At 42.8% G+C, this 26,037-nt stretch overlaps 1 long non-coding RNA gene across 1 annotated transcript; it reads left to right on the forward strand.

Moving 5' to 3' along the window:
* The first annotated feature begins 764 nt into the window (after positions 1 to 764).
* Positions 765 to 25,104, forward strand: LOC122455517. Its single transcript, XR_006273743.1, has 4 exons — positions 765 to 1,831; positions 15,120 to 15,385; positions 15,417 to 15,604; positions 25,041 to 25,104. It is a non-coding gene; the product is annotated as an uncharacterized LOC122455517 (long non-coding RNA).
* The last annotated feature ends 933 nt before the right edge of the window (positions 25,105 to 26,037 follow it).

The raw sequence follows: 26,037 nt of genomic DNA on the forward strand, positions 1-26,037 counted from the left end.
CACCCCGTGCTGTTTATCTGGTTTTTGCTCTGTCTTTTACAATCTGTGCCACTAAAGCTTTACCTTTTCTTCAGATGATGGGACAGTCAGAACCGTGACATATATGGTCAAAGTCCGGTATATATGCAGGGTACCAATAATGTACAGGAAACAGTGCCCAGCGATTTACCTGGAAGATATGGCAGGGGCTAAGGAAAATTATGTTGCATTCTGTGTGTTCCCATGAAATTAGTCTTTTCATTATTTAATAATGACACTTTATGGTTTGTCTACTGGCTGTGTCATTTCCATGACATCCTTGTTTGGGTTGCTCAGTGATAGATTCTGGAGGCAGCTGGAAGGAAAATTATGAAATGATCCAATCTCCAGTGCTACAGACACACTCGTCTGGAAGCAGCTAAACTGTGAGTATAGGATTCTTACAGAAGTTGGTTGCAAACAATATTTTTAGGGGGTGTTTAGCAAATCTGCTACAATCAAAACAGGTTTCTGGGACATCACAAGCTTGATTTGCTGCCTGCTGGTATAAGGGAGTATAGTTTGCTGCCCTGTAGCAATGAGGGAAACTGTATATGACAAGAAAGACAGATAAGGTTGGCACCAGAGCCCTCCTTGAGAGTTTTCCCATGAGAGGGTAGCTTTAAATTGTAGTTGTGTCTCCATAGGTGCCTTGCTACTGGAGGCTATGTAGGGCAATGCTGAATTAGTGCATCTCTCAGGTGCACTAGCCACACCCTTTCTCTGGCCAGCTCCCAAAGGAACTAATTCTGGCTTTGCCACTGATACACCATCTGGCCTTGCACAAGTCACTTAATCTCTCTGTCTCCATCCCTGTCCTTGTATGTAAAACAGGAATTGATGCTTCCTTACAGATGTGGCAGGGGGATTGGGAGGTTTAATTAAGGTGGCACTTTGATAATTTTATATAGCTATTTAAGGGCTCAGCTACTATTGATGTCAATGAAATGCCTACTTGTATCGGAGTAAAAACCACTGGATGGACCACAGTATTAACAGCATGATGTTGCTGACTTCAGAGGCTTTAAAAGCCCAGTCAGCGTGTCCGACATATGTGGAAATTAGATCTGAATGGTGAGATCACATATTTTGCTGAGGACCAGTTGTTGACAAAAATGACGATGGAAGATGATAATAACAAAGAGCATCCAGCATAGAGGAGCATAGCAAAAGTCTTGTGCCACTCAGTTGGGTATCTGATACCCACATCTATCACTCGTATGTGAATACTCTTGTGTCTTCTCTGAATATCTGATTCTGAACTCTTGGCATCAGATGATGAGCAAGCAGAAATTGGAGGATCAGGAGATGGAGGAGGCATGCTGCAGTCCATTCGGAGGTGGATGGTGGAATCTTGATCACACTCCATGGGAAGGAATCTAATCAAATATAGCTTTTACCCTGGTCAGATGAACTCTGCAAAGATTAGAATACAATATGTATATTTATCATAGTAGTGATTCTCTGTACTTCTAAAACTCTTCCGTCTGAGGAATTTTAAAAGCATTTCACTATGCCTCACAGCATTCTTGTGAGGCCCAGCCAATAATTATCTCAATTTTACAAATAGGGTACCTGAAGCACAGAGAGGCTGGCAACTTAGCAGAAGTCATGCAGCACATCAGCAGCAGGGACAGGAATACTACCCGGATCTCCTGACTTTTGGTCCTGAGCTTTCCCGACTGGAATGGTGATGAATCAGAGAAGGGCAATGGAATGACTCCTTTGGATGTGTGACTCAAATGCATATCACTCTTCATCCTTGAAGTGCCTCCTTATTACACAGATCTGCTGGTATGGGGAAAGGGACAAGGTATTTGGTTCAGGTGCCTCTTAGAGTATATTAAAGAACTTTAGCACAAATGGCCAGATCCTCAGCTGGTATAAATCAACATAGCTCTATTGGAGTCATTGCAGCTAGACCAGTTCACTCCAGCTGAGGATCTGGCCCATAATCTTTTATGGACTAGTTTGTTCTTGTAATATGCTTTATGGTAAATGCATTATGCATTTTATTTCCTGGTCATAATGAGGGAAACTTACCTCTCCAGACAGAGCCAACACCACGTAAGTGCCACCTAAGCCTCAGCACAGGGGTGAATGTCACCTCATTCCCTAAAAAGAAAAGGAGTACTTGTGGCACCTTAGAGACTAACAAATTTATTAGAGCATAAGCTTTCGTGAGCTACAGCTCACTTTATCGGATGCATTTGGTGGAAAAAACGGGAGATTGATATACACACAGAGAGAACATGAAACAATGGGTTTATCATACACACTGTAAGGAGAGTGATCACTTAAGATAAGCCATCACCTCATTCCCTGTTTCCAAAAGTGTGATACCCAATTGACAAAATCTGTATCAGTTGGGGGTCTGAGGGAAGAAAGCTTGGGATGGTGTGACATTTTTACAACCTTCTGAAGGAGTCCTAAGTTTTCAAAACACTTACACTCCCCTCTGGGGTTTCTCCTTTGTGAAATTATTTAATACAAGCTGTTTTCAGGTGTTTTAGTGAAGCTGTAGATTGTGGCCATACTTTCTCAAAGTTTGCCATAAAAGGGACTGGAAATTGTGTATTTATTAGGTCATTGGACAGACTGGGAAAAGTTGTTTGGGAGGTGCAAGTAATGCAGGGTCAGCCCTTAAACCAGCAAGTGTTCTCATTTCTACATTTTAAATGAGCAGCCTCGGGCCTCTGAATCACAAGGAGTTTTGGCTACACAAGTACCACAGAGTCAGGCTTCTTAACACCACTTTATATGCAGAAAGAGGTCCATAAATGGCTTGGCTATTCCCCAACCTGGAATTCATGGGGAATTTGCTTCTTTTCCTAGAGTCATGGTGGGGACAAAGCAGTCAGAGATTTACACAAAAAGAATGGGTGGCAAAAAAATTCAATAAAATGAAACAACTAGATCCTCAACAGATGCAAATTGGTGTAGCTCAACTTCAATAGGCCTATACTGATTTACACCAGCTGAGGATCTGGCTCAAAGAGAGTAATTAAATTTGCTGCAAAAATAAGGCATATGGTAGATTTTACAAACTGAAAATGGGCTCAGCCAGTGAGTTTTCCTCCCACCACCTCGTTAGAGCATTACCATTACAGCTGAACACGTTAAAATGGATTGCTCCCTTCAAAAGTTAGTTTAAATCTACAGAAGCTGAAGTGAGAGTGGGAGGATGATATAGGTCAAGTGCTTCAGGAAGACGCCAAGCAGAATGTTTAAACAACCACAAAATGTGTTTCTGTTAACGTAAGAAATAACTTACTGCTTTTTAACAATTGTCATGGAATTTATTTGACACCCATCAGAGGAATCCTTAAAATAAACTTCTCTCCGGTGCTACACGTGTGCCATAGGAAGAACCCTTATAAAACGCTGATGGCAAATATTAGCCTGTCTGCCCACAAAGCCTGAAATATTGGAATAATGTTACTAATGCTTACTGTAGTGTAATTACTCCAAAGAAAGGGATGGTTTGCATACTATGGGTCACATACAATCTATGAACCATGGCGAAACTTCTGTTGACATGTGTATCACCTTACACAGGCCACCACTGAGCTCAATATAATGGGAAAATATTGAAAATAGGTGTGTTTTTGCAAAACCGATATGACTCATAGAATTAACTGTGTTGTTAGACTCAGTGTTTGTTGCAATTTTTTTCTTTCCTTCCAGGACATTGTCTTTCTTTCTCACCACTTTCCGGGGGCACTGGTCAATGGTAAGACTTCCCAGTGCTCCGAAGCCGTTTCTGTTGCCTGTTTTTTCCTGGTTTCAGAGTAGCAGCCGTGTTAGTCTGTATCCGCAAAAAGAACAGGAGTACTTGTGGCACCTTGGAGACTAACAAATTTATTAGAGGGTAAGCTTTCGTGGGCTACAGCCCACTTCATCGAATGCATAGAATGAAACATATAGTAAGATAGATATATATACATACAGATAAGTTGGAAGTTACCATACAAATTGTGAGAGGCTAATTAATTAAGATGAGCTATTATCAGCAGGAGAAAAAAACTTTTGTAGTGATAATCAAGATGGCCCATTTAGACAGTTGACAAGAAGGTGTGAGGATACTTAATTTAAGGAAATAGATTCAATATGTGTAATGACCCACCCACTCCCAGTCTCTATTCAAACCCAAGTTAATGGTATCTAGTTTGCATATTAATTCAAGCTCAGCAGTTTCTCGTTGGAGTCTGTTTTTTGAAGCTTTTCTGTTGCAAAATTGCCACCCTTAGATCTTTTACTGAGTGGCCACAGAGGCTGAAGTGTTCTCCTACCGGTTTTTGAATTCCTGATGTCAGATTTATGTCCATTTATTCTGTTGCGTAGAGACGGTCCAGTTTGGCCAATGTACATGGCAGAGGGGCATTGCTGGCACATGCCACTTCACTGTTTGTTCAGCACAGCACAGTCTAATTAGCTGACTGAGAAAGATAAGAGGAAGGAGCAGGGTGGCCTGAGTAGGTAGATGTCTGGTAGACGATAGCTAAGGGGACCAGAAATTGTACTAAAAGATATGGGCTTCGTCTTTCACAGTTCCAGTCAATGGGCGTTTTCCTGAATGGGAGCAGGATCAAGCTCATACTCTAGTTCAATCATAAGTTATTGGGCTCAATGCAACAATCACTAGGTCAAATTCTCTGGCTTGCATTATGCAGGAAGTCAGACTGAATGAACTTAATGGTTCCTTCTGGCCTTAAAACCAAATTGTTGGGCAAAAGTCAACATGGTTTCTGTAAAGGGAGATCATGTCTTATGAATCTATTAGAGTTCTTTGAAGGGGTCAGCAAAAATGTGGACCAGGGGGATCCAGTGGATATAGTTTACTTAGATTTCCAGAAAGCCTTTGATAAGGTCCCTCACCAAAGGCTCTTTTGTAAATTAAGTTGTCATGGGATAAGAGGGAGGATCCTTTGATGGATTGAGAACTGGTTAAAAGACAGGGAACAAAGGGTAAGAATAAATGGTAAATTGATCATTACCTGTTAGGTTCACTCCCTCTGGGGCACATGGCATTGGCCACTGTTGGCCAATGTTGGCAGACAGGATACTGGGCTGGATGGACCTTTGGTCTGACTCAGAATGGCCATTTTTATGTTCTTATGAGTACTGGGACCACCCACCGTAGTCACTCAGCAGTAAGGCAGTTTTTGGCCGGGAAATCTGACTGTCATAGCTTTTCAAATATTTTGTTTTAGCCCATGCCTGTGTTTGTAATTTTAACCGCACATAACACATAGCAACCATCATACAGTACCTAACCATTGCCTAGCTGTCCTTCTAAAAGGCTGGAACATCTGTTTTCAGATACCATGGCAACTAATCCAAAAAAAGTAAGATTATCTCTGTAATCCAAAAAGCAAGAGAAGAACCAACATAAATAACTGCTGGGTGAAATTCTGGCTCCAAAGAGCTTGATAGGAATTTTGCTATTGACTTCAATGGAGCCAAGATTTCATCTATCATAATTTAACTGAGATAATCCATATGTTTATTATTACACACACAGAGCTGAATTCTGAAGGCATAGGGTTTGCAAATGTAAAGTCAGTATAGCATTTAGCCCTCACTGCTGCATGCTAGCTGGTCTCTCTCTATAGGTGTCCCTAAAGGAGGTTATGGTGTCCTATAGTGTGATCTGTAGATGCCCTCTGTAGGTCTAGACAAAGCTACCTTACTAAAGGTTTTTAGTGGGTGGTAAATTAAAACAAGTGATTTCTGTTAATCTGTCAAGTAGAAATGGACCTACACCAAGAGCCTGGATGCAAACAGCATTTCATCATCTCAGACTCCAATGCTCCAAAGACTTACAGACTTAACATTAAGCAACTGAGTATTATTATTATTTGCATTACAGAGACCCTGATTACAATTATGGCCTTCTTTTGCTAGACACAGTATATACAGCTGATAAGAGACAGTCCCTGCTTCAAAGAGCTTACAATCTCAATAGATGAGGCAGACCAAGGGTGGGAGAAAGCAAGTTCTTTCTCTTGTTAATACGTCAAAGGAGCAACATTTTTAATGCTAGCCCCACTGATCTCAATGGTGTAAAGTTAAATATCTGTGTAAGTCTTTGCAAGACTGTGGCCTAACTTTGCAGAAGTTTGGATCGGTAGCTAAAATTTGCAGCTGATCCATTTCTCTCTTCAATAGGCTGAACACATGAGCCATGATCCTGCAATCAGATTCACATGGACAAGTTCCACCAACATCAGTGTGGGTCTGTATAGGCACAAAGATCTGCCCACCTGGACCTGAATTCTGGATTCAGTCAGTTGAAAACCTCACAAACTCAATGTAGCTTAAAAGTCATAAATAATACAACAGGCTGAAATAAATTTGGCTTTCTAGTCAATTATTTTACATAGTTTCTGGAACTACCTGTTATTTACAATGAAACTATAATGAGACATTTCCATAATTTTGTTATTTAACATTTTTTTGATGACAAGCTTTGTTGAGCAACTGTCTTGGAAAGTGACCTATTTTTCATTTTGTTTGAATTTTTTAAACACCTTGCTGCAAAACTAGTAGCATTCGGCCTTTTTATCTTATGGCCATGCTCTCCTCTATCTTGGTAGTAAATCATCCATGTTATTTGACGTGAAAATTCCAGAGTAGCATGCTTGTCACATGACTCCTGTAACTGCTAATTAACTGTGTGTGCCTTCCCCACATAAAAAGCACTTTTTTTCTAATGGGTGGGGGAAGACACTGTGTTCTTTCTTGTGACCTACTTGAGCTTTAAAGGCTTCATTTAACAGCAATATTCTGCATATTTCCTCAGAAGTTACAGAAGTGATGTGATCTGTAAAGCGTCGGGGGGCATTTCTGGTGCCCTAAGCAAGGCTGTCAGCCAGTAAATCTGAAAGTTCTGAGCCTGGGATACACTGATTACATAGTGATTTTGGCAAGTCATCCAGACAGGTCAGAGAGCAATAGCAGTGAGAAGAAGAAGGGGAATCTTGGGGAACAGCTAATGCTTAGCATATGCTTCTGCAGGCCAGGTGCTGGAGCTGTGTGCTAGGTGGGCTCAGCGATGAGGGGCAAAGAGTCATATGGGAGCCTGGGTAGAGATGTTAGCTGGGGAGAGGAGCTTCAGAATCAGACAAGGGGAGATGGTTTTGTGAAAGGAAATGACTGCAGCATGGGGGGAACACCGCAATCTTTTGATCTCTGAGCTGTTCCAAAAGTGCCAGTTTAGCGTTGGGACTAAAAGGGGGAAGGAGCACAGGACAGGAAGACCTAAATTGGTTGGCTCTGTTCCTGCAAAGAAGGCTAATGCTAATGCTTCGTCTGGGGTCAGTGAGGGGAAAGTTTGCCCCCTCTTCCTCGTTGGTGCTCATACAGTCACCTGTTTTTAGAACACGCACCTGGCTGAGTTATTCAGCTGCTGTTTCAGATGAGTTGTGAGAGCATGCTGGATCAGTTCAGCAGGATGCCTTCCACGAAGGGCGTCACAGGTTGGGGGATTGGAAACTTGAGTTTGATGCCTACCAAAATCTAACTCAGAAGGGGAAACAGGTGCTTTTGTACTTTGCAGTAACCTTAAAAAAAGAGGGGATTTAGTTCAATGCTGGGTTAACCACTCCCTTCTCCACCATTCCTACACGGATGCTGCAGATTGAAGCCATCAGGAGCCTATACCTAACTTGGAAATGACATACTCAATAACCTCATTGAGTTTTTAAAATGGTGTATGTGAGCTTTAGTAATTTGGAAAATTGTTGGCTTGATACTCCTAAAGCTTGAAGCCCTCTCTTTAGATATAGAGTAGATACAGTGTCGGAACTGGCAGTCAAATCTCAACCATGACCTGGAAGGGCTACTGTCACCCCAGGGGCCCATCTATAATTTATTGCAGGATCAGGGTCTTGTTTAATTAACTGGACACAGAAGCTAAATTTAACATTACAAACTTACAAGGCAGTTGAAATTCAGGAATGTTGAAGCACAAACTCTGCTCTGTATCCAGTTACTAACTCCTTAGCACGCTAACTGACACTAGTATAAAGGGGCTTCTGACAGGCATAGTGAGTCAGTGGAATTCTGATATTATGCAAGTGACATCACGTTAGTGCAATAAAACAAATGTCCAGAAAACAGAGGAGAGCCAAAAGACTTCAAATACATGTAGAGATGACAGAAGAAGAAACATGCATAAACGAGAAATATGGGTCAAGTATTGTTATCTGTAATGGATCATGAGATTCCAACATGTGTTTTAAGTTCTTGAGCTATCATTAGAGTCAAACTTCCAAATTCCTCCTTTACGGGTTTTTAAATGAAAAGAAAGTCCTAAGGGACTGATCCAAACCTTACTGAAGTCAAGGGTCCCAGGGACTTTGGGTTAGGCCCTAAATGATGCTATCCAGTACATGTACTGTAGTGGAAGGGGGAATGGAGCATCTCTGAGTCCTCCCTTACAGAAATCATAGAAATGAAGGGCTCAAGAGGTCATAAAGTCCATCCCCTGTGCTAAGGTGGAAATAAGTTTAGCTAGCCCATCCCTGATAGATGTTTATCTATCTAACCTGTTCCTAAAAATCACCTGTGACAGGGATTTCACAACCTTTCTAAGTAATCAGTTTTGGTGCTTTAGTATCCTTATAGTTAGAAAGTTTTTCTTAATATCTAACCTATTTCTCCCTTCCTGCAAACTGAACTGACTGTTTCTTATCCTACCCTTGGTGGACATGGAGAAAAACTGATCACTGTCCTCTTCGTAACAACCTTTTACATATTTGAAGACTTCTCATGTTTCCCCTCCGCCTTCTCTTCTCCAGCCTAAACATGACCAATTATTTTAACCTTTTCTCATGTCAGTTTTCCTAAACCTCTACTCGTTGTTGCTCTCCACTGAACTCCGTCCAATTTGACAATATCTTTCTTAAAGTTTGGTGCCCAAAACTGGACATCATGCTACAGGTGAGGCCTCATCAGTGCCAAGAAGAGTGGAACAATTACCTCCTTATCTTACATATGATACTCCTGTTAATTCATCTCCAGAATGACATTTGTCTTTTTCACAAGAGTATCACACTGTTGACTCATGTTCATTTGTGATCCACTGTAATTCCCAGATCCTTTTCTGGAATACCGCTGCCTACTCAGTTATTCCCCATTTTATGCTTGTGCACTTGATCTTTCCTTCCTAATTACAGTACTTTGCACTTGTCGTTATTGAATTTCTTCTTATTGATTTCAGACAAATTCTTGAATTTATCAAGATCATTTTGAATTCTAATCCTGTCCTCCAGAGTGCTTGCCCTCCCGACCCCACTCCCAGCTTGGTGTCATCTGCAAATTTCATAAGTGTACTCTCTACTCCACAGCCAAGTCATTAACGAAAGTATTGAATGGTACCAGACTCAGAGCAGACTTCTGTGGGTCTTGCATTCTCCAAGCTTGACAGCAAACCATTTATAAATACTCCTTTGAATATGTTTTTTCAACCAATTGTGCACCCACTTTATAGGGATTTCTTCTAGACCAGGGGTCGGCAACCTATGGCACGTGTGCTAAAGACGGCACGCGAGCCAATTTTAATGGCACGCTGCAGTTTGCTGGGGACAGCAGCGTGCCATTAAAAATCCTGCCCGGCCCAGCCCACTCTTCTCCGCCCACCATTCTCTCCTTGCAGGGCAGGCAAGCTTCCCCCTCCTCCCCCTGCCTCTTCCCCCAGCGTGCAGGGTTCCTGCCCCTCCTTCTCTCCCTCCCTGCGGCCGATCAGCTGATGGCCCTTGCTAAGGAGGGAGAGAGGGAAAAGTGGAGCCGCAGCGCGCTATCTGCTCCGGGGACCTTTGGAAAGGGGGTGGAATTGGCATATCCCCTCCAGCCCCCTGCCGTGAGCTGCTCAGGGCAGGGGGCTGGGAGCACCCCCACAACTTCAGCCCACACCCTCAGCCCTCTGCCCTGACCTCTGAACCCTCCTCACACATACCCAGCCCCCTGCCCTCACCCCTGCACCCCCCACACACCCCAGCCCTCTGCCCTGACCCCTCCTCACACACACCCAGCCCTGTGCCCTGCATCCCCCCACAACCCCAGCCCTGACTCTGGCACCCCCCCACACACCCCCAGCCCCCTGCCCTGACTCCTGCACCCTCCTCACACACCCCTAGCCCCCTGCCCTGACTCCTGCACCCCCCCCACATACCCAACCCCCCCACACCGCATGCCCTGACTCTTGCACCCCCCACATCCAAATTCCCACCTGGACCTCTCGCACCAAATGGGAGCTGCCCAGGTAAGCGCTCCACACCCAAACCTCCTGCCCCAACCCTGAGCCCCCTCCCTCATTCTAGCTCCTGTCCAGACCCTGCACCCCAACCCTGTTCTCAGTGCACTCCCACCCTCAGCTCAGTGCAGAGAGAGGAAGAAAATGGGCCAGAACCAGGGAGAAAGTAGGTACCTACTCTGTGTGGGGGGAGAGATAGTTCAGTGGTTTGAGCATTGGCCTGCTAAACCCAGGGTTGTGAGTTCAATCCTTGAGGGGGCCATTTAGGGATTTGGGGCGAAAATTGAGGATTGATCCTGCTTTGAGCAGGAGGTTGGATTAGATGACCTCCTGAGGTCCCTTCCCTGATATTCTATTCTATTATTCTATGTGGACAGGGCCGGGACCTGAGACCAGCAGCGGGCTGAGCCGCTCAGCCCACTGCCAGTCTGGGGTTCTGGCTGCCGGCCCCTTCCCAGCCGCAGTCCCAGCCACCAGCTCCACTCAGCCCTCTGCCGTTCTGGGATTCTGGCTGCCGGCCCCTTGCCAGCCAGAGTCCCCACTGCAGGCCCCGCTCAGCCCACTGCCGGCCTAGGTGAACGGAACCCCAGGCCGGCAGCGGGCTGTGTGGGCCAGCGGTGTAAGATCAACATTTTAATTTAATTTTAAATGAAGCTTCTTAAACATTTTAAAAACCTTATTTACATACAACAGTATTTAGTTATATAATATATAGACTTATAAAGAGAAACCTTCTAAAAAACGTTAAAATGTATTACTGGCATGCAAAACCTTTAAGTAAAGCAAATAAATGAAGATTTGGCACACCACTTCTAAAAGGTTGCCGACTCTTGTTTTAGACCATAGTTTCCTAGTTTGCTTAGGAAAATGTCACGCGAGACGGCATCAAAAGCCTTACTAAAGACTTGATATATCATGTCTACTGCTTCCCCCCATCCATTAGGCTGGTTACCCTGTCAAAGAAGGATATTAGGTTGGTTTGGCATGATTTGTCCTTGATTTACTTACTTATCTTCCTCTTATCCTCTAGATGTTTACAAATTGACTGTTTAATAATTATGTTAGCTAGAAAGGGGAGAGCTCTTGAACTTGGAGCCAGAAGCCTCTGAGTGTGGGACGGTCTGAATGCAGTAAAAAATAACAGCACAAGGAGAAGACTATGGCAGGCAGAACAAGATTTTGGGGACCTGAATACGTATTAAGACATGCAGGATCCTACCTATTTCTATCCCACCTATGACCAGGTTTTCCCTACCACCGTGTACTCAGAACCCCAACTTGCGGCTGTATCCTGCTCTCTTTGTGACCGTCCATGGTCTCTGATGTCTGTCGTGCCTCTCAATATGGACATCTGACTGAGGAAGAAGGCAGCAGCAGAAAAGTAACTTCATAGGCATGAACCAAGAGATGAGTTGGGTGTGTGTTATGTGGAGCTCCAAAGTATGAAAGGATTTATGATACTGTATAGGTAACATAGAACTAAGGCCACAAGAATGATGATGCCTTGAAAATCCGGGAATTGGGGCAAAGGTCCACCCAGCAAGCCATAGTGACCTGGTGAGATTGTGCTGAAGCATGTGGAGGAGCAAATGCTGTAGGCTTTGGTTCATGAAACATCAACATTGCATCTATATCCCACAGTCATCCCATGAGTCATTCTCTTTGTGGATGGGTTGCTCTCAAAATCCTCCTGATTCTCAGGACTGCCTCTCACTGTCCACAGATACTTCTTATTAAGCTTCCTGGAGCTTCAGTACATCCTGGGATCCTTTCTTTTCATCCTGTCCCATGATATGAGAACAAGGCATTCAGTGGAATGTATGTCAACTGAGAGAACAAAGAGAAGGCTTCTTCCCAGGATGTACAATCTGTGGGATTTACGGCCACAGGAGAACACAGAGAAAAATACAGTTGCTGTAGTTTTAAAAGGCTTGGATAATTTTATGGCCAAATTTATGATGTATTTTCAGTTTTACAATCTAAGAAACAAATTCTCCACCACTGAAATCAAGTGGAGTTTTGACATTGGCTCATAGTTGTTGGGATCTGGCAAGAATTCTCACCTCACCACAGTGTACGCAAGTGCATTATGAGATTTTTGTTTCGCCTCCTCTGAAGCATCAGCTGTTGCTTTGTTTATTTGCTGACAAATAAAGAGAAGCTACTCTGATCTCTGGTATGACAAATCTGATATCCCTACAGTATGTTTGGGCCTCCGACTAGCGTGTGCATTTACCACATAATCTCCCATTTGTAACAGGGAAATGGGTCCTTTCTCTTACTTGCATTAAAGAAAATCTGTGTCAGTAGCAAATATTTAACCAAACTCTTTGGTCTGAGCTGATTTAACGAGGAATTATTATTTGATCAGCACATTTTCACATTCAATGCAGTTGAAGAGTCTGTGTGTGTTTTGATGGGGTAAATTTCCTCCCAAGAATGAAAGAATTCAGTGCCTACTCTATCCAGTCTCTGGAAGTTTATTCTGAATTGTAAATGGTGACCCATTCTTTTTCACTTGCCATGTGCTTTTTAATAAACAATTCATGATATAATAGGCCTACAGCCTCATCCACAAAAATATCTATTTTAATCTCAGTCAATTATAATTGCTGTATAGAATGATTAATAGCTGAGGCTGAAAGTATCCTGTGGTAAGAAAAGGGTAAATTGAAGGATGAAACAGAGTAATTATGGATATGTAAACTTGCCTGGCCAGAAGGCTGACTCTGTAAACACTTAAAGAGATTGTGTCTCTTAGCTTTAAAAATTATTAAATTTTAAAGGAGCATTTCATTGGGGTCTAGTCTCAATCACTTCAGCATAATTAGCTTTCTTTGAAGATGACCTGCATAGCTAGCTCACAGTTTCACCACTTATGAGTAATGCAATGCAGCCACCCCAAATGTATTGGTATCTGATTAGATATGGACCTCAGACACTATCAGTTCTGATTCTGAATTTCCCCAGCATTTGATGGTGATTTAGTTCACTGCACAGGTTCTCTCCCCTCTCTCATCTATCCGTCTCTGAGCCTATCCCTTCCCCGTTGCAGTCTATGGCAAAACTCCCATTGACTTTACTGGGGCAGGATCAGTCCCCCTCTGTTCTCTCTGATCATGTGTTCTGTTTGTTTTTAAACTGGTTGGGCTGGAACATGCTACTAACCCCATTTATTTTTAATAAGCTCATTAGGAAGCTTTTTAATAAGCTCATTTGCCAATGACTAGCAACAGGTGCGTTGCTTCTTCTCCCCACACCACTGCAGCTTAAGACAGCAACAATTGTCTTGAGAACTGCAGTAGGAAATTGCAAAGACTCCAAATAATCTCTGTATCAGAGTCTCTCTGCTTAATAGAACCCAACCCACTGCATCGCCCAGATGGGAACTTCCACATGTCTGGTTATGCATACCAATTGCAAACACTATACTAATAATGTTGGCACAGCCATTTCCATTTTCCATGAATGGCTCTTAATACATCCTCCTTCAACCTGTGTTCAGGGATTGCCTTTCATCTGCGCTCTCAGACCCAACTTCTAGTCATTAAAATGGTAATTGGAATGTCTGCCATTAGTTTTCATTCTTTCTAGTGCTGTAACTTCACCTGTCTGAGTCCTATATAACCTCAAGCCTTTGGTCTGTGTTCATTCTCAGCTCCGGGATAATGGCCCCAGAATAAAATTGATTCACTTATTTTTAAAATGTTCATTTTTGCAATTTTAAGAAGTTGTGTCATCCATACTTTGTTTTCTGGTATTAGGGACAAGTCTGACTGGGATTTTTTTTTTAGGTATATCCCCACCCCACCTTCTCCATCCCATACATGTGTATACACACACACACACACACACACACACAAAACACCTAGAACCCACAGGTCCTAGAGAACACTTTATTCTGTGAATTTAGTCTTCTATTCTATTTAAAGTAGATTCCTAAGGAGACTGTGATTTCACTGAATAAATTTGTTGTCTGATATTTTTTGACAAGTATCTTTTTTCCCCTCTGCAGAATGGTCACATCAGTTCTAAATTCAAACTGTGTGGCTTGGTGGGTCAGATAAATCATGTTGTGCCTGTCAGATGGTGCTGGTTCTTTAAGGGAAGCTCCATGCCTGGCATGGCCCAGTCTTGGTTAAGTGCAGCTCAACGGTATTCTAGGCATTCAAGGGATGTAGTTGGGTCGGGGGGCAGGTGATGGGAGTTGTAGTCCTGGGAACAGTACATGCTGGGAGAAGGGATATAAAAGAGCTGTCTTTTTGGCTACACTACAAGGGGTCAGGCTGACAGTAATGGGTTTTTAATTGAGAGGCCTTGAAGCGTGAGGCTGGAATGGAGAGCCCAGGAGTTGGGAAGAAGGATCAAGGAGAAAGAAGCTTGGGGAGGACCAATGGTTCTGAATAGTAAAAGGATCCTTGTGAGCTCTGCATTGAGCAATGATGATTTAGACCTGTGCTAAAACCAGGAAAGGAAATGGTGTGGGATTATTGCTGTGTGAATAAGAGGCGCCTTGTTTTGGTTTGCTAGCAATTCTGAAAAATGGAAAAAAAAAAAGTCTGAGGGTTGAACTGAAAATGAATATTTGTTATATCTTTGGTGTATTGAAAAGTCCAAAAATCGCTTTGCTTAGATAAAATGTTTTGACTTTGACTATATGTAATGTTTTGTTTTTGTTTTTTTTTAAATAAAATTAAAGGAAACTTTCAAATGAAACATTGTTTTGACAATGTCAAAATTACATGTTTTGGGGGTGGGGTTTTTTGTGTGTGTGGTTTGTTTGGGTTTTTTTACTGAAACAATTTGATAAATGGACATGAATTTATGCATCTGGTTTTTGCAGAAAATGTTGGCCAAAATATTTCTCCCAGCTCTATTTGGGATAAGAAGAGCGGTGTAGCATTGAAACTTGGTGCCTGCATCTATTTCTGTTGAGGAATCTTAGGTTGATGCTCCCATAGAAGGAAGGAGGAAATCTCTTCTTTTTCCCTGCATTGAGTGGGGAAGACAAGGCCGGAGCACCATGGGCAAGAGACTGTTCAGCTTGGGAGGATGTAGAGCAACTGAGATCTGCACTGGCACGCGAAACCCTGCAGGTGAAGAATGGTGGTAGGATTTCTTTTTCTTTTTGTTTGTTTAGGATTGTTTTGCACTCTTTGTTCCATTGGGATAGAGATGGGCTCTTATGTGTGCCTGGGGGGGCTAAATTAAGAGACTCTACCTAGAGAGTGGGGAACTGCATTGTCTACCTGCTAAGAGGAGACAGTCATCAGCAGGGAAGCTGAGGCGCAGAAGAGGGTAACTAAGGCATGGCTGTGATTGGGATAGGTAAGCTGGCCCTGATACAGTGCCCTAATTGGATGATCTTGAAAGTACTTTCCTTCTGGAGTAAATACTGACCTCCACTTTGAAACTTGTTTTTGTGTGAACATTTTTGTTAGTAAACTGGGTGGCTGAAGAGAATTAATTAAAAATTCAAATATTATGGAACACTTAAACTTTTACCCACTTCTAAAAACAACCTGTTTCACAAGTTGAAAATCATCTGCTTTCCCATTTGCAATTTCACAGACCATCTCCCTTCCAATTCCCAGCCATTTAATGTCCCTGTGGCACCTACAGCAAGAGTTTGCCTGGAAAGTTAATATTGGGGGGAGTGGGAACACTTTACACATTTAATTGCTTTTAATGTGATCTAGCAGCTATAGATGAGGTGGAGACACACCCTGTGGTCCACAGACAGCTGTGTGATCACCAGCATGTCACCATTGGTCTACAGATCAGTTTGGGAATCTCTGTCCTGGACCTGCTGAGAGCACAGACTGATTAAGCATTTAGGATGTAGAGTGCAGGATGGAGCAACTGGATTCCCTGTTCTACAACATTTCAAAATCTTTTTTGAAAACAAGTGCAGGTCATTCATTTGCAAACAGGAACAATTACTCTAGCAGAAGCTTGCCCACTACAATATGAGAAATTTTTAATTTCCCTTTTGAACAATAACAATACTTAAGGTGGTAAAAAATGAGACAAAAGATGAGGGAGAGGGAAGGGAACTGCCAAAAAAGAAAATATGTTGAGGAAAGGGGAAACTGATGAACTAGATTCTCTTAAGCAAGCATCCTAAATTACCTAGTTGTGAGCAATGGTACTTTGAACAGACAGGATAACACAAGAAGAAAATCTAGGTCAGAGTGGATGTAGAAAAAGGAGAAAAGAAAGTTTTCTCTTCTAAGAAGGTAGGTTTAGTGGATAAGCCCTAGGAACTGTGGAGGAAGCCATAATAATAATGCTTTGTCTTATCTAGGATTTCAAACAAATGATGTAGGCAGAATGGGTATGTGGGTAAGGCACAGAAGTGGAGCTCCGTAGAGCTGGGATCTGTTCCTGGCTCTGTCACAGTTTTCCTGTGTGACTGTTGTCAAGTCACCTAAGCTTTTTGTGCTTCAGTTCTCCATCTGTAGAAGGGGAGAGCAATATTTTGCTGTATCAAAGGGGATTGTGAGCGTACGTTAGCTAATGTATGCAAGGTGCCCAGATACTAAATTGATGGGAGTTAGAGGAAAAAGTCTAAATTCACAACACTGATGTAGGTGAGTTGTCATAAGTGCTTTACACATAGGTTCACTGACTTACCAGAGGCCTCCTGATGTAGCCTGGTTGCTGCTAAGCACTTCCAACTGCTTACTTGGATTGTAAGCTCATCAAAGTAGCTCTGTCTCTTACCTTTGTACAGTGTCTAGCAGAATGGGGCCCACGTTACTGGGGTCTCTAGGAGCTAATGGACTACAAGTGAGAGAGTCAGAGAGAACCCAGGGAGTAGGGTTGCCAGGTATCTGATTTTCAACTGGGACGTCCCTGTCAAAAAGGGACCCTGCCAGCTCCGGTCAGCACTGCTGACCGGGCCGTTAAAAGTCTGGTCGGCAGAGCAGTGGGGCAAAGGCTTCCTGCCTGCCCTGGCTCTGCTGTGCTCCTGGAAGCAGCGGCATGTCCCCCCTCTGGTGCCTATGTGTAAGGGCAGCCAGGGGGCTCTGCATGCTGCCCTGGCCCCAAGCATCGGCTCCGTAGCTCCCATTGGCCAGGAACCATGGCCAATGGGAGCTACAGAGGCAGCACCTGTGGCAGGGCAGGATGCAGAGTTGCCTGGCTGTGCCGCTGCGTAAGAGCTGGAGGGGGGGACATGCTGCTGCTTCCAGGAGCTGCTTGAGTTAAGCGCCACTCGGAGCCTGCACCCTGACTCCCCGATTCCCTACCCCAGCCCCGATTCCCCCCTCCCGCCTTCCAACCCCCTCAATCCTGGCCCAGAGCTCCCTCCTACACCCCAGACCTCTCATCCCCAGCCCCACCCCAGAGCCTGCACCCCAACCCCCTTCTCCAGCCTGGAGCCCCCTCCTGCACCATAACCCCTAATTTCTGGCCCCACCCCAGAACCCGCACTTACAGTCCAGAGCCTGGACCCACCGCCACACCCCAAGCCCCTGCCTCAGCCCCGAGCCCCCTCCCATACTCTGAACCCCTTGGCTCCATCCCCCAGCCCAGAGCCCCCTTCTGAACCCCAAACCCCTCATCCCTGGCCCCACCCCAGAGCCCACACTCCTAGCCAGAACCCTCACCCCCTGCACTCCAACCCCTACCTCAGCCCCAGCCCAGAGCCCCCTCCCTTACCCTGAACCTCACATTTCTGGCCCCACCCAGAAACCGCACCCCCAGCCCAGAGCCTGTACCCCCTCCCACATCCCACCCCCCTGCCTCAGTCCTGTGAAAATGAGCAAGTGAGTGAGGCTGGGGAGAGCAAGCGACAGAGAGAGGGGGGATGGAGTGAGCGGGGGGGCCCTTGGATAAGGGGTGGGGGCAAGGGTGTTCAGTTTTGTCTGAATAGAAAGTTGTCAACCTCAGCCAGGAGACCTGACTCGGTCCCCTCTTCTAAGTGGGCAGTACTCTGTCCCTATTAAGCTCTGATTCACATTAGTGAAAAACTAATAACAAATAGCATTAAATAGGTCCTATGGGCCGTTCTCAGTTGTGAAAGTGAAATGTAGCTGTAGGATTCCAGCATAGTCATTTTGCATTGCCTCATCCCAGCTGGATGGCCATAGGTGGCAATCCATCTCTCAGAAGGATGTTCAGTGTTCCTCTAGGAATCTGCCACTGTCCCAGTGTAGGGGGCTCACTTCTGCCTTGGGTGGCTAAACATCTGTTAGCAAAGCAAGAATTTTAAAGTAGCAGCGTTATAAGACTCTCTTCTGCTGGCTGCTAGCTTTGAAAGGGAGTGGTCATCCAAGGAGGAGAGAAGGAAAGATATACAGCCTGCACAGTAACCCATTCCTGTGGTGATCAGGAATAGAGCCTCCTAGCAAAGTTAAACAAAGCCTAGCCGCATCAGCTGACCTTGGGTAAGGGAACAAAAGGGTTTCCTACCCCAACACTGGCAAGGAATTCACCCAAATTGTTTAGCTTGTTCAGCAGGCCAGACCAAATACAGTCCTCTCTCTTCCTCCTGAAAGTCATGCAGGGGACATTCTCCAGCCCTAGTAAATTCCATAGAGTTTGGATAGAAGGGGTTACTTACGTTGCAGACAGACTGGAGTGAACTGGGAGTAGCAGAGTGCAGAAGGCAGGGAGCTTGACTGAATGAGCTTTCTCTCATAGCTCTGCAGTACTGCACCAAGCCAAAGGCATCTATTTTTTGCTATCACAAATAGCTCTGTCTATTTCTGGCCCCATTATATGAAGATACAAAAGGCATTAAATATTACTGCCACTAGATGGCAGACCGAGGCTATTACCTAAATATTAGCATATGGTTAGACACTAGGATTTCTTCCCACTCACAGTAAGGTACACACTTTGTAATAGCCACATAGCTGCTTCTGTCTGGTCAGTAACATGGTGCATATCTATTGCATAGAACTATACGTTTAACCACACCATCTGACATGATGTTAAATACAGCTTGTCCCTGTCTACATTCCAACATCCTCCTGTTCAACATCATGTTAGTAACACGTTTCCTCAAGGTTGAGTTCTAACACAAACTAACTTTCTAGTTAAAACAAGCTCTTTCAGAACAGAATGGAAAAGTTGGCCCTGCAGAGTCAGTATATAATCCAAGGAAAAATGGACACCAATGGCTATTCATCTGGTATGTTTCACAAGAAATGGACAGTTCCTCCAAATATGAAACCATCCTTACGATGACTATTAGATTTTTGAAAATATTGTCCTTAGTCTATTGAGCGACTTCTGCCTTTGCAGAATTATAGCCTTTCTAAGATGCTGGTGATCAAATTTCCCCATGAGTAACAATTTTCTTGCTATGTTTCAGAGTAGCAGCCGTGTTAGTCTGTATTCGCAAAAAGAAAAGGAGTACTTGTGGCACCTTAGAGACTAACTAATTTATTAGAGCATAAGCTTTCGTGAGTTAAAGTGAACTGTAACTCACGAAAGTTTATGCTCTAATAAATTTTCTTGCTATGTATTTGCTTTACATCTTTACAGCTCCTTCTCGATACGCAGCAGTTTTGAAAGGCAGAGAAAGGATTTATGATCATCAAGTATTTTCTGTCTTTTAAACAACTTTCTAAATATGCTACATTTAATTTCAACTGTGGAGCTAAAGAATCACTTGCACTGATTTCTCTTTAACAACTTAGTTACAAGAGAGCTTTTGAAATAGCAAATAATCATAGAACTGGAAGGGACCTCGAGAGGTCATCTAGTCCAGTCCCCTGCACTCAAGGCAGGACTAAGTATTATCTAGATCATCCCTGACAGGTGTTTGTCCAACCAGCTCTTAAAAATCCACAGTGATGGAGATTCCACAACCTCCCTAGACAATTTATTCCAGTGCTTAACCACTCTGACAGTTAGGAAGCTTTTCCTAATGTCCAAACTAAACCATCCTTGCTGCAATTTAAGCCCATTGCTTCTTGTCCTATCCTCAAAGATTAAGAAGAACAATTTTTCTCCCTCCTCCTTGTAACAACCTTTTATGTACTTGAAAATTGTTATCATGTCCCCTCTCAGTCTTCTCTTCTCAATTCTAAACAAACCCAATTTTTTCAAAAAGAAAAGGAGTACTGGTGGCACCTTAGAGACTAACAAATTTATTAGAACATAAGCTTTCGTGAGCTACAGCTCACTTCATCGGATGGCATCCGATGAAGTGAGCTGTAGCTCACGAAAGCTTATGCTCTAATAAATTTGTTAGTCTCTAAGGTGCCACCAGTACTCCTTTTCTTTTTGCGAATACAGACTAACACGGCTGCTACTCTGAAACCAATTTTTTCAATCTTCCATCATATGTCATATTTTCTAGACCTTTAATAATTTGTGTTGCTCTTTTCTGGACTTTCTCCAATATGTCCACATCTTTCTAGAACTGTACAAAATACTCCCTCCAGTTGAGGCCTAATCAGCGCGGAGTAGAGCGGAAGAATTACTTCTTGTGTCTTGCTTACAATACTCCTGCTAATACATCCCAGAATGATGTTTGCTTTTTCTGCATACACTGTTGACTCATATATAGCTTGTGGTCCACTATGACCCCCAGATCCCTTTCTGCAGTCCTTTCCTAGGCAGTCATTTACCATTTTGTATGTGTGATTGTTCCTTCCTAAGTGGAGTACTTTCAATTTGTCCTTTTTGAATTTCATCCTATTTAATTCAGACCATTTCACCAGTTTGTGCAGATCATTTTGAATTTTAATCCTATCGTCCAAAGCACTTGCAACCCCTCCCAGCTTGGTATCATCCGCAAACTTTATAAGTGTACTCTCTGTGCCATTATCTAGGTCATTGATGAGGATATTGAACAGAGCCGGACCAAGAACCAATCCCTGCGGGACCCCACTCGTTATGCCCTTCCAGCATGACTGTGAACCCCCAATAACTGCTCTCTGGGAACGATTTTCCAACCAGTTATGCCCCCATCTTATAGTAGCTCCATCTAGGTTGTATTTCCCTAGTTTGTTTATGAGACGGTCATGCGAAACAGTATCAAAAGCCTAGCTAAAGTCAAAATATACAGCATCTACTGCTTCCCCTCTATCCACAAGGCTTGTTACCTGTCAAAGAAAGCTATCAGGTTGGTTTGACATGATTTGTTCTTGACAAATCCATGCTGACTGTTATTTATCACCTTATTAACTTCTAGGTGTTTGCAAATTGATTGCTTAATTATTTGCTCCATTATCTTTCCAGGTACAGAAGTTAAGCTGATTGGTCTGTAATTCCCCTGGTTGCCCTTATTTCCCTTTTTTTGTAGATAGGCACTATATTTGTCCTTTTCCAAATAGACAGAGTGGAAAAATTAGTTTTAGAGGAAAGAATGATTTTTGGAGTGTACAGTGAAATCTACCATGAGCCACCAGATGGCATGCATAAGCAGTGACTTTGCTCAGCATGGCTAAAATTTAAATATCCTGTAGACTCCTATTCAAAAGTGTCCATGCCCTTATTCACATCAAGGCAACATATTGCACTCTGTACAAACAAAATGATAGGGCTTAGTGAGCTGAGCATAGGTCCAGAACGTAGAGGTATCCAGTGAAGGACTAAGAGTCAGGAGCTCCTAAACGCAGATCTTGGCTCTGACGTTGACTTCCTCTACAGTCAAGCCAAGTTCAAGTATTCTAAAGTGTCTAGTAACATAGGGTGCTTGAATTGAGACCCAGAAATACCACCTAAAATTAGTGACCACTCTGGAAAATGTTGGCTTTAGCCTTTCTGCCTGAGTTTCACAAAACTCAGAGAATGCCTCTGAGGAGGGTTAGGAATATCTATCATTTAATGATGGAAAACATTTTGAAGATCAAAAGAAAATAGATATTGCTAGTGCCAACCACTATTAATGAATTAAAAAGCTAAAATATATAGGAAATTCAAATCCCCTGATTTTTTTGTTAGCTTCTACCACATCTTTGCAGTAATTATTTAAAAAAAAATATAAAAAGTGAGAGAGACTGACTGTTCCCTGCTGCCTGTGTGTTTACATCTATTTGGAATCTACTGTCAGTGCCAAACATTGAATTCCTCCTTTTTCTTCTGGAAGTTAGAATGAAAAAAATTCACCATTTTTGGAAGCCTCTGATACTTTCCAGGGACTAAGGGAGGTGTCAGTAAACATGTGGTGACAAAGCCAACCAAATCCTCTCCCAATGTATCATGCATGGACTGAACCCCTTCCAATGACTTAGCCATGTTTCCACACTGCCATTGATCTGTCTCACAGCTGAGAGGAAAGTCTGTATCTTAAAGTTGCCCTTCACAACTCGCATCCCATCCTGGCATTTGCTTTTATTCTTTACTTAAACAGTAAAACAGGAACCTGAGCCTGAGCTTCTGCCTCTTCTTGGCTAGTTCTGAGTTTCGTCCTGCATCATCCCTCCATTCTCTTAATATTATACAATATCAAAGGGTTTAATCCCCAAGACAAACAATAGGTCCTAGCAATCCCCATCACTAACTCTCGGTAACATTTCTCAATTGCATTCCTATACCTCTAAGTGATGCTCTGTTATGTGACTTCCAGCCAAGAACGGTGCATTTTGACAGCTGTCTTGTAAAACCCCTACTCCTAAAGGGCTTACAGTGGAAGTGAGGACAGACCTTCACAATGGCATGGCATGAACATGCTTTCTTGAATGGAGTGATATGTGCACTATTTTTTTCACAGCTTAGCCGTAGTCTATCATCTTCTTGGAGAACAAATATATCGTTCATGGAACAATCAATGGCTTCCACTGCAAACCATGATTTGCCTTTTGCTAATGGAGCCTTCACATTCGTATGCAGTTTGTGGTTATGTATACACTTGATACCTAACTTTAATTGATGCCAAGGATCCTAAGAGCTATGAAAAGGTATTTTCTCTTTGCAATCTGTTGACTCTCTAAATCGTTCATCCTGCGCTCCTAACATTACATCCGCATCCTTCTTATAACAGTTAGCAAAGGCTTTGTTTGCCCAGTCATAATATTTGGAGTTTTTTTTAACAGAAAGCTGCTGTAAAAATAAATAAAAAAAATCTGGCTAATCCTGTACAATGACAGCTTCAGATATAAACCTACTGCTGGTCGAATCCAGAGGCTGAGTTACTATACTCTGGGCTCTTTGCTTCCCTGCAGTAATTTAAGTGGACGGGAACCAGGAACTGTGGATCTTGGGACATATGCCTCTCCTTTTCCAAAATAGAGAAGCCCCTCCATGGGTTGGGCTCTGGGTGATTTGGGAAGGGCAGCTGGGGTGGAAAATTCCCTTAATGCAATATGTATAATGTTAGAAACCTCTATATCTATCAGAGAAAAGTATAACATGATCCAATGGCTGTAAATTGAAGCTAGAGAAATTCAGACTGGAAATATGATGTACATTTTTAAGTGAAAGTAACTAACCAGTGGCGTAATTTACCACGGGTTATAGTAGATTCTCCACTACTGACCATTTTTTGATCAAGATTGGATGTTTTCCTAAAATATATACTTCAGGAATATTTTGGGGAAGTTCTATGACCCTGTTTTGCATAGGAGGTCAGATTAAATTATCACAATAGTCCCTTCTGGCCTTGGAATCTATGAATTTTACCTTTGTAGGGAGATTCAACAATCTAATACATCTTCACCATCTCCCAGTACTGCTGTACTGGCACCATAGTCTCATTTTGTTAGTCATCAGTTTTCACTAGCTAGTACTAATTAAAATTGTGTCATCTTAGCAACCATAGCAAAATTTTTTTAGCCCTTAAGGATCTGGAACATCTTGCACTGTATATTCCTTTTACACTCTGAAGAATTGGTCTCAAAGGTGATAAAAGTCTATAATGGAGCTGAAGAATGAATGTATTCTTTTAAAGCAAATGTAGTTTTAGAAATGAATCAGTTCTGCTCGCTGCATTAGTCCTTGTAAAATAATACTGGCAAACCTATCCAAAGAATCCTGTTCGCTTTGCCTATATATTATCTATACGGAGATTATTAACAACTCATGACATTGAGATCTTAGGTGTTATCCAAAACCTTATTGAAAATCCTGGGAAAATTGCCCATTGAATAATGTGGCAGGAGAAGCAACAAAGGCAATTAAGGGCAGGGAAACCAGGAATGGTGAATGGACAAGTCCCAGGGAGTGAGGCAGGATGGTCCAATTGCTAGCCATTGGGAGATGTGGGTTCAAATTCCTCTATCACAAACGTCCCATGTGACCTTGAAGAAGTCCCTTAGTGTCTCAGCTCCCCAGCTGTGAAACAGAGAATGGTGTTTTTCTCTCTCACAATGTGAGCATAAACACGGTAAAGATTGTAAGGTATTCAGATACTATCATAACGAGAGCTATATAAGCATTGAAGGGTTCAAATCCATTGCTGACGTAATAACCTGGTATATGGATTTGTGCCCAAAGTCCAGAGTTCGGTCAAGAGGTCAGAGGCCTAGCAATAGCTAAGAGAAAGCAGAATAACCAAAGATAACCTTGCTTTTGCTAAGATATGCCTAGTCAGCAAAACGCCAGATGTTGGGGACGATAAGTGTGTCTTATTCAAAGTTGCAAATAGAAGAAACCCTGTTTCTATTATGTTAGTTTCTTCTGTAGAGAGATGTTCTTCCCACACATCCAACCTTGAGTTTATGAAAAGTTCAAGCATGTCAGTATAAGATATGGCCTCCTCCCTTTCCCAGGAACCCATGCCTGCTTTAAAACACAAATAAGCAACTTGAAAGATAATCTTTATTGCCATATACTGTCACTGTTTCTTTGCTTTTACCCCTAGATATGCATCTCTTGGACAATCAAAGGAGCTACTTCATTCCTGTGGACCCCAAATTAAATCCAACATATATTCCATACTAATACATTTATTAAAGTACTAATTAAATGCTAAATGTTAATTTGTTAACTTGAGACCATGGGTGGAGATATTATGTAACCTTTTGACCATTGGCTACTGTGCTATCATGTCTAGCAGCTAAACCTATCCGGGAGTGTGGGACTGCCTACCCCGTCACTTTCCCCGCTCATGGAAAATCCATATATTCTATTGTAATCAATTGATTGACAGTGTCTCTGAGCCTTATAAGCGAGGTGACACTTCGTCAGTGCTGTACGTAATAAACTCCTATGCTTGACCTCTACACGGTGTGGATTTAGGTCCTTCAAGCACCTTAGATAGATAGATAGAGGTGAACTGGCAAAGGCGTGTATGCTCTCTATAAAAGGTCCAGTCCCAGCAAGGTGGATTCCATTTTTAATTATAGTTCCTAGATTGGGGCATAAATTTAGGACTGCATGCCATTCTCAGTCCACAGCAGACCTCCCACTGCTGCCAACAGGAGGTTGCATAAAGATCAAGGCTAGATGGCAGCCATCATCTAATAATTAAGCTTTTAATTATTACTTATAAATCATGTTCAATAGTTATCCCATGGGAAAATATTCTCACCTCTAAGAGAACTGCTATTCCTGACCTTTGCTTCTTTTCCTTCTCCATCTTCCTTTCTGTTGCTCATCTTTCTTCACCTGTGCTTATCCTTTGTTCTTCCCGGTGCATTCTACACTAACCCACAGCAACTGCTGATTTGCCCCATGTGGGTTCCCTCCATCTCCATTCTGTTGGCTAAAATAATCAGTGATTAAATAGTTAATGCAGAGGTGTAAAATGTCATTATTAGGCTTTAGGATCAACAGTCCAATGAGAATGGGGATTAGCAAATAGCATACCATTTAGAGTCATGGTTCCAACTGCCTGCAAACTCAGGAAAACAACAGTT

The sequence above is a fragment of the Dermochelys coriacea genome, chromosome 8 (assembly GCF_009764565.3).
Source record: "Dermochelys coriacea isolate rDerCor1 chromosome 8, rDerCor1.pri.v4, whole genome shotgun sequence".
Taxonomy (NCBI): Eukaryota; Metazoa; Chordata; order Testudines; family Dermochelyidae; genus Dermochelys; species Dermochelys coriacea.